This window comes from Aquila chrysaetos, chromosome 2 (genome assembly GCF_900496995.4).
Source record: "Aquila chrysaetos chrysaetos chromosome 2, bAquChr1.4, whole genome shotgun sequence".
In the NCBI taxonomy this organism is placed as follows: Eukaryota; Metazoa; Chordata; class Aves; order Accipitriformes; family Accipitridae; genus Aquila; species Aquila chrysaetos.
Window position 1 is genome coordinate 60678657 of NC_044005.1, and position 12608 is coordinate 60691264.

General features: G+C 42.9%; 1 long non-coding RNA gene across 2 annotated transcripts; it reads right to left on the bottom strand.

Annotated features, from left to right (window-relative positions):
* Window positions 1-6075: 6075 nt before the first annotated feature.
* LOC115334401 lies at window positions 6076-12555 on the bottom strand. Of its 2 annotated transcripts, none has more exons than XR_003921122.2 (3): window positions 12436-12555; window positions 9966-10072; window positions 6076-9242 (listed from the first exon to the last, which is right to left on the bottom strand). It is a non-coding gene; the product is annotated as an uncharacterized LOC115334401 (long non-coding RNA). The 2 variants fall into 2 exon arrangements; XR_003921123.2 differs by lacking the exon at window positions 6076-9242 and adding an exon at window positions 9578-9658.
* Between the last annotated feature and the right edge of the window lie 53 nt (window positions 12556-12608).

Consider the following 12608-nt stretch of genomic DNA (forward strand, 5'->3'; position numbering starts at 1 on the left):
TTTACTATCACAGGTCAAGAGAAATACACTTATCCAATAGCTGAGAAAAGTGGGAACTCTGACGATTCAACTACCAGTTCAAGCACTATCAGACGATACATTTTGAATGGGAAATTTTTTTCTTTGCATCTTCCTGAAATCCATAATGAGAACTGAAATTCACCTTAGCAGAACTTTCAGGGGTTGTATGGATACAGAGAAAAGGCATTCAAGCAGAAGTCTCATTCTACTTGTTTCATGTTCCCATGATTTCAGTTATGAAAAGAAACACTACTCTTTCCTCCTGCCTACACAGGGGCTCTGCATTTTGATCACTGGCCTAGGACTATCTGTAAATATCACTTCATCTCTCATTTGCTCTTCTTATAGGTCTGTGTGTATAAACCTATCCTTTTAAATATGTGCATGCAAACATTTATACTTTCAAATTATGTACATAGAAGTGTGAGTGATCCTTGCAGAGAGGGAACACTTTTGAGTATACTAACAAAATTTCTTTGATGGACAATAATGGGAGTACACAAGAATTAAAGGTGTTTTCATTGGCAAAACAAGCCCATACACAGGTGGGATGTAGCATACCTCATCCAGATGACGGAGTGTTGCAGCTCATCTTAAATGTGCAGTAACATGCAATAAGGCTTTAATGGAGTCTCAGATTCCTCTACACACTGAGCTCTTTTCTCATCTATTAGGGATGTTAATATAAGCCAGGCCCCTGATGCAGCACGGCTAGAACTTGGGCTGTGACTTGTGGACTTGCAGGATACTGGAAAGCCATAGTTCAGTAGAAAGAAGTTTGATGAGAAAGCTCATCTCTATCATCAGATCTACTGCTAGTAATGGTCGTAATTCAGGAAAGCACTAAACAGAGTGGGACTTGGTCAGAAGTAAATATTTAATTTCTGTATCCTGCCCTGTTATTCCCACAGTACATCCAGAGATCTGCATTATGATTTTTGTCCCTAGTGCAGGAAGAATGGTATTCCTGAGATGGGGGAACAAAGGACAAACATTGCTTAAATTCTACATTTCCATCAGCTCTGGGATTTTCAAGTATTTCTAGGGAGGAGAGTCCCACAATCCACTTTCTTAGTTTTGTTGATGCTCTTTCATCTTCAAATACATTGTTAAATTTCTTTAATTGTAAAAATACATTCAACAGTTATGCTTCAAAAAAAATCTCATATTTTTGGGGAGGGGGAGGGCATACTTGGATTTTTGTAATGGTACAGCCAGATGGTGTCCTTCAAGAATCTGGTGAGATTATACAGTTTAGAAACTATTCCTTTAAGTATCTAAAAGAATACACATTTGCTGAGGTTTTGAAGCTGCTCTGTCCTAATATCACAGCATTCCTGCAGTGAAGGTTGATCGAGTTTATGGTCTTGTGGTGAGGGTCCAGATCAACAATCGAAGTGCTGAATATTGGTTTTACAAACAAGGTAAGAAGAAGGACTCCATGGCAATTTAAGCGATGGATAGAATCCTGAATCACTGACAGTTTGTGTCTTCTCTCAGGAATATTCCACAAAGATCTCCTAAAATACTCCCTAAAATGACATGCTATTTTTAAATGAATACATGAATAAAATAAAAAAAAAAACTGTATTCCTGTAATACCTAGGAATTCCAGTCATGAATGATAAGCCAATCGTATTAGATGCTTCTCTAAATAGAGAGCAAAATAACAACATTCTTGGTTACAAAGATTTTGCGATCTAATTTTTAGGAAAAAGAGAGGTGGACGCAGAGAGAGAGAGAGAGAAGGTTATTTATGAAGGAGTGGCTATGATGGTGAGTGTAAATCCCAGAATGTCGGCAACTAAATTCTGGCCATGTTTTGGTGCTTCTCATGACAGACAGTTTTGGAGAATGACTGGAAGAAGGATAACATTTAAAATGGTCTACCATGCACGTTTGTAAAGGACTACTCAGACTTCAAGACTAGTGAAGAAGAAAGCATTTTGAAGCATGAGTTGAAACTCAGGTAGGCAAAGCAGTATGGAAGCATTGGCTGAGCAAAGATAGCAACCAGCTTCCTTGAAAACCAGGAGAGAGAACAAAGGGCTTCTCAGACCACTGAAACTGATCTTTCATTAATAAAGCTGTAAGATGAAGGAAGTCCAGGTAAGTTTCAATTGTTCAAGAATATTGAACTATTTTAGGGATAACTTAGGGGAAGAATCAGCCAGTTTTACACACAGCATAGATATGAAGACCCTGAGAAGACCAAAGGCAACACCTGAATGAAGAGATGATTAGTCATCTAAGTCAGGATAGCTTGCAAGAAACACATAGAGCTGTGTTTTATTTATGCTAGGAGACAAGAGGACGTTATCAACGAGGTGGATAAGTCAACTGGCCAAGATTTTAATTTGGGTAGAAAACAGATCTGGAATGAAGAGGAAAATGTTTTATTCCATCCATGCACATTCAGTTAGCATTAATTCAGTTGCTCATTTAAGCTAGACACAAAGATGCATACATGTAACCTCTGCATACGCTCAAAGGTGTAGAGACAAAAGCAGCTACTGTGCCCATCAGGTCTCTTCCCACTGAGCTATGATCCTGATGTATCCAACCCCTTCCCGACTACCACTGCACTGGGAACCAGACTTTGAAGGGAAAGGAGCTTGGAGACGGTGTGCAGGAAATATCTACCATTAATTGATCCTGGTTTAGAAACCTACAAGGCAGGCTTGAACTGACTCGAGAGACTTCGGCATCTTGTGGTTTAGGTCAGGATGAGCTAAATGCACGCATTAATTATTATGCAATAACTGGATATGTGTGAAGGAGTGTGGATATTCATTACCTCTGTGAAAGAGTGATTAATAAGGCAAAGAACACTACAAAGTTACAGAAGAGTGGTTATCTCTACTTCCCCTTTCCTTGCTGAGAGGACCGGCAGTTGCCAGTAGTCAGGAGGAGGAGTGTTAAGTGTGCTTGTTCCAGCTACTCAAGCTTGGTCCCAGATGTTCCTGAAGGTCCTCCACAACCAGGTGTCCCTGAAGGTAGGGCTGTGTTACTGCCCTTCAGGCTGAGGTACATGAGTTTTATGAAGTGGAGAGCACCATCCAGGTTGGCTGATCTTTATTGGTTGGTGGTTCACTATAAAGTGTTGCTCGATGATGGGTGTAGCAAGTCGCTGGGCAAATATTCTTGTACTAGGTTAGTTCTGCTACTTCTACCAATTATATTTTCTTTACAACACTTGCCTGATCATGCTTTCCCTAACAAAAATTACATCCCTAAGAACTAAATAGCAGCATAATGAAGGTCAAACTGTGGGCCTTCGACATCAGTGTGACTACTTGAGTGATGTCAGCTCAGTATGCCAAGACAAGGTGGGGGCAGCTGAAGACTGCAAGGGATTTTGCCTATGCCTTGGGAGATAGAACCTGCTGTTCTGGCCTAAATAATCCTAACCCACCTTCTGTCCCCTCTTTGCTTTGTAACAGGAGTCACACCAGCATCCTCTTTTCAGCAGAGAATAGTTAGAGGCTACAGCAAAGTCATAAGGTTTTTTTCTAGGCAGAATTGAGTTGATGGAGGAAGACAGCTATAAGATGAGAAGGAGACAGTCATGGGCTTTGGAAACAAGCTGGAAACTCCAAGAACATGAGGAGCCACCCCTGGGGAGGAAGAGATGGGGGCAGGTCTAAAGAAGGGAAAGAGACTGAGTCCAGCCTCCCCTACACTGACCAACTACACCCTGCTGGCTTCTCCCAGATTCCTCCCCATCCCTACACGCATCTCCCAGCTGTCTCACAAATACCATCTGAGATTTGCCTTCCCACTCCCAGGAACCTGCTCCACTGCCACAAAAGCTGAAAAATGGCAACTGCTGCCAAGGAGCTTTAAGCTGCAAATTCCTAACAGCATTCCAGCCTGGAGGCTTGCCCCAGGCAAGTAGGTCTGAAGAGCTTTAACCCAAGCTAACTCCCAAACAAGAAACACTATTGTTTGACAGCTATAGCTGTCTGAACCACAGAACCAAATGTACTATGGCTCTCCTCTTCTTTACTAAGCTTCCTCCCCTCCTGCCAGCCACATACCAGATTATGAGGGACCACAGGCATGAGCATCTGCAAATCCCAGCAGCTGAACTGCCTTTATTGCTTGTCTCCACATTGCAGTACAGCTCGCACATTACTTGTATTCTAGAAATACTACAGATAAAATAGTTAGATAAGCAGGTCTGCCATGCTAAGCAAACAGCACTGATAGACTCTTCAGCTTCCCACAAGTCCTAGCATCCCTGGGTAAGGTCTTAAACTATACCATAATGGTACACCTCTGTTCCATCTCTGCACTCCATGCTTGCTCACTTCTGCTTCTCTCCCTTGCCCTCTGCTCTCTTCCTCCCCTATGAATCCTCTTGCATCCTCCAGCTGTTGCTGTGTCCATTCCAATGCTGTATGCCATTCAGACTTTGTTCCCCAGAGTCCTTCAAATAACCTCAAAATTGCCATGCAACAGCACCACATAGTCATAAGAAGCAGAAACTAGAAGTTAAGATAATACTAAGTGTTTCACACTGGACTGTTTGGCAATCACACAAAGCCAGAGACTCTGACACAGCTGACTCTCTTCAGCATTTGAATTCTGCCTGATCAACAGCATGTGACACAAGTTTATATACGATATAGCAGCTAGTACGAAGTATCTCACAAGATTTTCCAGCAACACGCTTCTCCACATACCCAACCAGCTTGTTTTGCTGTGCATATTATTTCCACCCACACCTACAGCATGGTTATCTCTCTCCAACATCTTATCATAGCTGATTTACTGGTAAATTAAATTTACCTAAATTGATTTAAAGAATTACATGTGCCCTCAGCTCCCTGCAGCAGATAGCAACTTCTTCTTGACTATCATTTTTTTGAGGACGCCAGACAGAGTTTCACCCCTTTTTCTGAGCAGCAGCTGACTTGCCACCAGACACAGTTTCTGCTTAACAGTCCTTGGTTTTCTTACCTTGAAAAAAGTCATGTAAGATTCAGGCAAATAGTTAAGTGGGACCATGTTTTTTCTTATTTTCTCCCGCAGCCTAGACTGTCACATTCTTTAATGACATCTTTATAAATGCTATGCGCTTTGGTGCTGTGTGTTACCTATCAGAAGTTGAATGCAATGTACCAGAGCAGGATACCAAGGCACTTGTGACACCAGTGAGCCCATAAATACCTATTTTCTCTCTTTGTTTTCCTTTTTTGATGCAGGTATTTGGATAACTTAGAAATTAAAATTATATTCTGCTCTAAGTGATTATTCTTATCAGACAGCATGAAAAGGGTACTTCTTATCCTTTCTACTACTGCATGCTTTGCTGTCTCATGAGCCCATCTCCTTTAATTTATCTGTTATAAATCCTGGTATGTGTATTCATTATGGACGAGGGATTGTTTGTGCAAATGAGTTATGATTCCCTTGGAAAAACAAAACCAAAACAAGACACCAATCAAACACATGGACACAGCTCTTAAACAGATAAGTAATGCTGGATTCACTCCAGGGGCTTTTGCTCTGTGTTAGGACAAGTTAACCCAGTAGCTGCTCAGTGTTCTGTATTGCTCAGGACAAGAAGCTGTGAGTGCTCCTTCCTGCAGGTGTTGCCTCGTGAATGGTTGATGATTCTATTTCAGCCCATAATTTTGATATGCACTTCTCCTGCATGCTGAATTGTATAAATGGAAAAGCCCTGCGTGACTTACAACTCCTAACAGAATAATTATTCAAAGGATGCAAGAGAAGTTGAGGCAGAGAGTATGTGTACCAGAGCCACAATGTACATTTTCTATCTCAGAAATTAAGGACCTAAGGAAATAGCACTAGAGACATTTTCCTCATTCTATCTACTCAGGAGTCAGACACAATTTCAGTTGTTAAAACTATCCCTTTCCTTACTCCAAACCAGGAATTCCACAGAAACCAGAGGAATATAGCATTTTAAGTGGTTATAGAAAGGAAAACAGTCCCATGCAAGCATGGCAGAGAATATAAATCAACTCTGAAAACCATGGAAGAGGCGGTGTCCTGATTCCACTCATGCCACTAAGGTGAGATCTCTCATCTAGTAAGTGGGAATTGTTGTCTGAGGCTGCTAAAAGTCTGATTTCCTCAGCAAGTCCTCTAATGGCTGGCCATTAGGCAAGAGGTGGACAATAACCATCTCTGCTGGTTTGCATTCTTGACTGGAGATATCTCTGTGCTGAACTCAGTAAGCTCCACGTATGCTAAAGATGCAGCTGTCTTCATGAAGCCACTCCACATAGGATTAAAACAGTGTCGCAAAGATGGTAGGTGTCTGCATATGCTCAGATGATGAAGAAGTGATGAGTGGTTTATGTGGATTTGCTTTTTTGGAACATGGTGCTTAAACCCCACCTAGATCATACTCTAGTACCAATACATACATATGCATACCTATAGGATCTAGGCTTTATCGCAGATATTTTAGGCAAGAATTTATATTAAAAGTCATGCTGGTATTTGCTGTAACAGTCATCTCTGGACTTAAATTTTATGCTAGCTATTGAATAGACTGTTCTTTGGGATTGTGGGGAGAAGGAAGACAATGCTGAAATACGAGAGCTAACTTTTAAAAACAAAAATAATCCACATACTGGAAAATTCAGCTGACAAGCTTCCCCTGTCATTATATGGGGTTGTAAAAGGACATTCCTCTCAAGTTCCCTGCCCTTTATGGAAAATTATGCAAAGATCAGTATTACCTACTGACATGATATCACATTACACTATACTTTGTCCCAAATCTAAGAGTAGTTGCCCAAACAGGCCAATACTTAAAAAAACCAGACTTTGTTACTCATGTATAGATAGGTTTCATGAAAGAACAGAGTAAAATTTTACACTGTACCTAGGAAATACTACATAAAATCCCTCCTTGTGCTATTTTGAACACATTCTTATGGCCTCTTTTGTGTTCCCTGCCTTTTGATATGTGGTCCCAAGCTTCTAACAAACAAAATATCAAAATACTAGTCATACAGCTTTATCGCAACAGGAAAGCTACAGTTCAACACCATTTGAGACATACTGATCAATAACATTAAAAAATCCTCTAAATCTCAGTGATGGTAAATAGCCCCTCCAATCTTCATAGACAGATTGGTCTGTTCTATTCTGCTCCCTGCACTTCAACACACAAGAGTTCACCATACTCAAATTCCAAACAAGTGGCATAAATGTTAAAAATGTTTCTGCAGGTTATTTTCATTGGCATCATTCTCAGCAATGTTTTGAAGATGGAAGAGCTTTTGCAAGCCTCAGCAGGGCTGCAAGAAAACACGCATTTCCCCAGTTTGATTGCCAGAATGGAGAATTAATTTTATTCAAGTCCTTGATCTTTTCCCTGCAATCCTTGTTGGCCTGAGTAGGGATCTGGCGCTTAACAGACCACTGAGTACTCTTGCAACCATCCTCTTTATAATCCCAGACGGTCACCAGCATCCTACATGTTTGTCTCTGGCCAGTCTGCCAGCTGGAAGAGACTTTTCTAGAGGCTTCACAAGATGCTTGTTGCAAGTGCTAACCAGGCAACACTGTGGAAGAAGCTGATGTGGGCAAAATATACAACTGAGCTCCAGTGCATGCAGAGATAGTGTGCACAGGTAATGGCCTTCTGTATAACAAGGCTTAGAAAACAAACTGGATCAGCTACCTAAGCAACAGCTGTGAAATTAAGCAGAGGACTGCTTAGAGCTCTGAGCTACTGGTGCTACACCAGAGGAGAGAACTTGGAAGTTAGCGTATACTCTAAGAGAATTTGTTTGTTGTAGGCACATTTGATTAATCAACATTTGTCTGTACTCTCTAATCTAGGGCAATTTCTTCAGGCTGAGGAGCCCACGTCTGCATTTTTTGGCATACTACAGCCTCCCGCTGACTGCCAGGAGGGCTATTAGGTCCAACACACATGAAGATTGAAGCATTCTATTCCTTCAGGAGTGGTGCTGCCAACTGCAGTGCTACAACTTAAAAAACATCTCAGAATTCAAAGTTCGTCTCAAAGACAGGACAAAACAACTTTCGAGGAAAACAGATGTGACAGTTACTATTCTGTGTTGCTTTCCAAGGCCTGCTGGTATAGCCTACTAACAGCACCAAGGTGTACAGAATTGCCCACAGCAGAGCCAGGGACACGCTTCTGACACAACCTACTGTTCAAAGAGCCTCAGGAACAAAGACCTGATCATCAAAATTAATTAAAAAGTGATCTTACTCTTCATTCCATAAAAAGAATCATTAATATCTCCATTTCTGTGAGGAAAAGGTTAAATCTGAACAGGTTTTTGTGCCAAATTCTTCATTTTAAACACAATTAGTGTCCATTGGTACTCAAGACTAATTCATGCAACCGCAGCTGCAGCAATGATTTTTTTTGCCGCCTGAGAAAAATTTACACTGAAATGTGGAATAAGGCTATGTCAAAGGTAAAATAAACAAACCAACAGAGCAAATGTCGGCCAAGAAAATAAGATCCAGCACTGCAATCCTTTTGCCTGTTGAACCACTCACTCTCTGGTTTTCACATTTTCAGCCTGTGCAGATTTTTTCTGTGTAAACTCAAATGTCTGCTGGGACTGGGAATAGAAGAAAAGTTGTGGTTAAACCCTTCTTCTGTCCAGCCCCATTCCTTGAATAATCAGATGTAAAAGAAATACACTATGAAGTCTGTCTTCCAGCAGTCACAAATATCACAAAGTAAATTGTGGTTAATCAGTAGCAACAGAACTGTCCATTTCTTCCAGGCAGATGAAATATAAAATAAGCAGTAATGCTTAGAGCACTTGCTAATTATTTAACAGAGGGATTTTCCACACAAAACACATTTAAAAATTGAAAAGCTTCACTAGTCCTGACCAAAACATTTAAAATAGATTTTTATCAATGATATTTTAAAGCAGAGGACTGCAACTGACCCCATCTTGCAGCCTGAATTCAGCTGAATCCTACACAGGCTTATAGACCCTTCTGCAAAATGTGTTCTTAACAGGAAAAAAAGTACAGTATCACATATCACTAGTCTGAAGCAGGAATGATTTCTGAAGACTGGCCAGGAAGAAGCAGTGTCAGGACTGGGAAGGGATTTCCAGTTCTGCCTTGTCTGAACTTCAGTTACTCACGTGCCTCCTAGTTTCTCCATGCCTCAGTTTACTCAGCCTTAACAGCAATCTTTGTACACCTTGTGAAACTCCATAGCTGCGGTGCTGGAACAGACAGTAATTTCCAGTGAGTGTCATTACAGTAACATTTTATTGTTCATCATTCAGTATCCCCTTTCCTTAAGAATCCTAAAATTTGGGGTTTGTTGGGGTCTGGTTTTTCTTTTTCAGTGGAGCTGCACACATCAGTTTATCAGCCAGCTGTCCCTATGTCCCTCTTTTGAGCTGTCACCACTTCAGCACCATCCATCCATCCTCCTCTGCAGTGTGTACTCCTTTCCTAGGGGCTGCGAATTTCATCTGCCATTAATTTTGTTCATTCACCATGATTGTTTAGGAGAAAAAAAGAACTATGAGGAAATGTTGACATCACTACTTGCCTTCTTTCTCCAGACAGGTATGTAGGACTGAAAGCGAGGAGGGGTCAGGGATTGCAGTCTCCCAGGGTCACATGAAGAGAACTAGAAAAAATTACTCACGATCAAAAATCGATCAGATTAAGAGTTTGGTTACCTAAAAAGAGAATACTGAAGGTACACATGCTGACAGTCTTCAAAATACATAAATTCTATGGTAAAAAGGAAGGGAATGACCTGTTCTCTACATGGATAGGGCAAGAAGTAATGGGGTTAAACCGCACCTAAGGAGTTTCTAATTGGAGGCAACAGAGATCTGTCCTAAGCTAAGGAAAGTGGAGCACTGGAAGAGATGCCTGGGGAGGTTATAAAATTCCATGTCTGAAGATCTTTGAATAATTTGGATACTTACCAGGAAAGAGATGAGGAGATTGGATCCTGCTTTGTGGCAGTAAAGTCACAGGATGGACCAGATGAACTCTTCACATTCCTTTCTGTCCCAGTAAGTTTATGCCATAGCTGTGAAGTCCAGAAAGATCCATTCATCTTCCCCTCTTCCACTCACATATATTAATACTCCCCCCACCCCCTCCACCAAACTTAAGGTTTATACTACTCCAGGCCAAGGGCTCTGTCAATTCCAGCAGTTCCTGCCCCCCAAATACCCAAGTTTATTTTACAAAGCAAACCACGTTCCACCTTGCAGAGGAGAGTGAATGCCTCCCCGTTCCATTTTTTGCCCAAGATGCAATGGCCCATGTTAGAGAAAAAATTATTCTCAACTCAAATCTGATCCTAAGATTAGTTCCAAGCATGTGAGCAAGATGCATGCGTCGGGAGCAGGACCACCACAAACACCTCTGCCCAGCTTTTCATCTCTTTCTAATGCTTATCTGGTATTTCAGAGGAAGGTGACACTTCCCCAAGTCATCCTAGAAGTAACACAGCCAGGAACCACGGGGAGAAAGTTCAATCAAAACAACAAAAAATACTATTTCCTGAGCCTTGCAGGCAACTCACAGAAAATCTGGAGTGTGGCATTAATGGACAAATACAATACATAAACAACACACTGACTGTAGTGAGTTAATCTTTATTCCAAGCAGCTTTCCAAATAGGGAAAAAGGAAGGAAAAGCCAACAGGACTGAAAAGGCACATGGACTCAGTTCCCAAAAGGGGCTCTCACATTTTTCCATCTGACTCTTAGTGAAAGAACATCCTTTAAAGAAAATTAGATTCACCTTGAAGACCCCAAGTCACAACAACCCTTCCCGTTCCCTCACAAAAGCCACCTCTCATGCCTTCCCCCGCTGTCTCCTACCTCTGTTGCCATATCCTGCCACAGTCAAGAAACATCATTTCAATGACAGCTCCTTCACATATAACAGTAAGGGCTTTTCATCCTTCCTTGAGGGTACCAGCTCCCCACTCCAGCTTCAGTAGCTAAGTCCTCCGTCAAACCTGCCCTCTCATACTAATACATGACTGTGAATTTATGAAACTCCACCATGAAATAGCATGGGCTGTTTGCTCCCACTGTCCTGTTTGGGAGGCCGTAGAGACCTTCAGTCCCCTGGTTGTCAGCAACCTACTTCCTCCTGTTTTCCAGTCCCAATTTCCTCATAAATCTTCTCTGGTACCAACAATGTTCAGTAAAGCCCTGAGCATTCAGCTCACCACACCCCAGCACTGCTTTTAGGCAACGACTTCCACAAGTCACCACACCATATGTCCTTCTACAGCCACGTAGCTGAACACATGTCTTTAGGCAACCAAAATGCCTGTAGTCACAGGCCAAAATCTATGGTCACAGCACACATCCATCTGCAAACTGAGAAGAGCTTGCTGGCTGTTACCTGATGTTTATGTGCACTCCTATCAGATGAGTGACACACCATTGCATGATGGGACATGCCTGTATTTTGGTTGCATCATCGGTAAGTCTGGGTCACACAAGAGGTAAAGAGCTGTGCAACCATCAGGGTATTGGGCATCAGGCTGCAGGCAGGGTGATTACATGCCTCAGGTCAAACAAGTCTACTTTAATCCCACTTTTCAGCCTCTATTAGACTGAACATGATGACCTCCAGGACAGGTCTCCAACATACTTAAGCACAGAACAAATTACAAGACATTTTCTGCCAAGACAGACCAGTGCATTTGGATCTTGGTTTTGCTTATCTTCTTCTGCTGTAACATATAACACCATTTCTACTCCTTCTGTGATTGCTGTGCTGGGAAGACATTAGAAAACAGAACACTGGTGGCCAGAAGCATCTATCAAGTTTTAGCATCTAAAAGACCTCCCTGCAACCCACAGAACAGGACCTGCCATAACTGGAATCAGAAATGCAAGACAAAGTGGCTGTTCCTGCTACCGGTATGCCTCATGGCCCAAACGCGCACCTTTACACCAGCGTCATCAGTCGGGGATTTCTCGCCTGTGGCAGTCCCTCTGGATCAAGACCAGGCAACCCTGGAAGACCAAGGGGTAAGCCGTGCCTTTCCGAAGGCACGGTTCAAGGGATGAAATTCAACGCACTCGATTGCTTTTGCAGTACCACTGAGGCCATGGGGAGGCACTGGACGCGGATCAGAGCGGCGCAGAAAGGTGCTGTGAGGTAATCCCTCCCCCTGAACAGTTGCAGAAGTGTTCTTACTGCGGAGAGTAGCCCTTTTGCCTTCTCTTTAATGAAGAGATGGCTTAGCACGAAACTCGCACAACCAGCGAGCCCACCTGACCGTGCTCACTCTCAGCGTGCGCCATGCCAACACCCCGAAATTAACCCACATACTCCAGGATCGCCAGACAGGACGAGCGCACCGCTCCGGGTTAGCGGCGATGGGGGGGGACGGGGGGGCAGCCGGATCCCATACATACCGCGGGGAGGGACGTTTCGGCAGGACGCGCAGGTGCGGCGGGCCGCTCCCGCTCACCTCCCCTCGGCGGCAGCGGCCGCCCCGTGACTAACGCGGCCTGACAGGCGCGGCCACCGCGCTCGCCTCACCGCCAACCGCCCCCCCCCCCCCCCTGCCGCCCCCCCGCCTAACCGC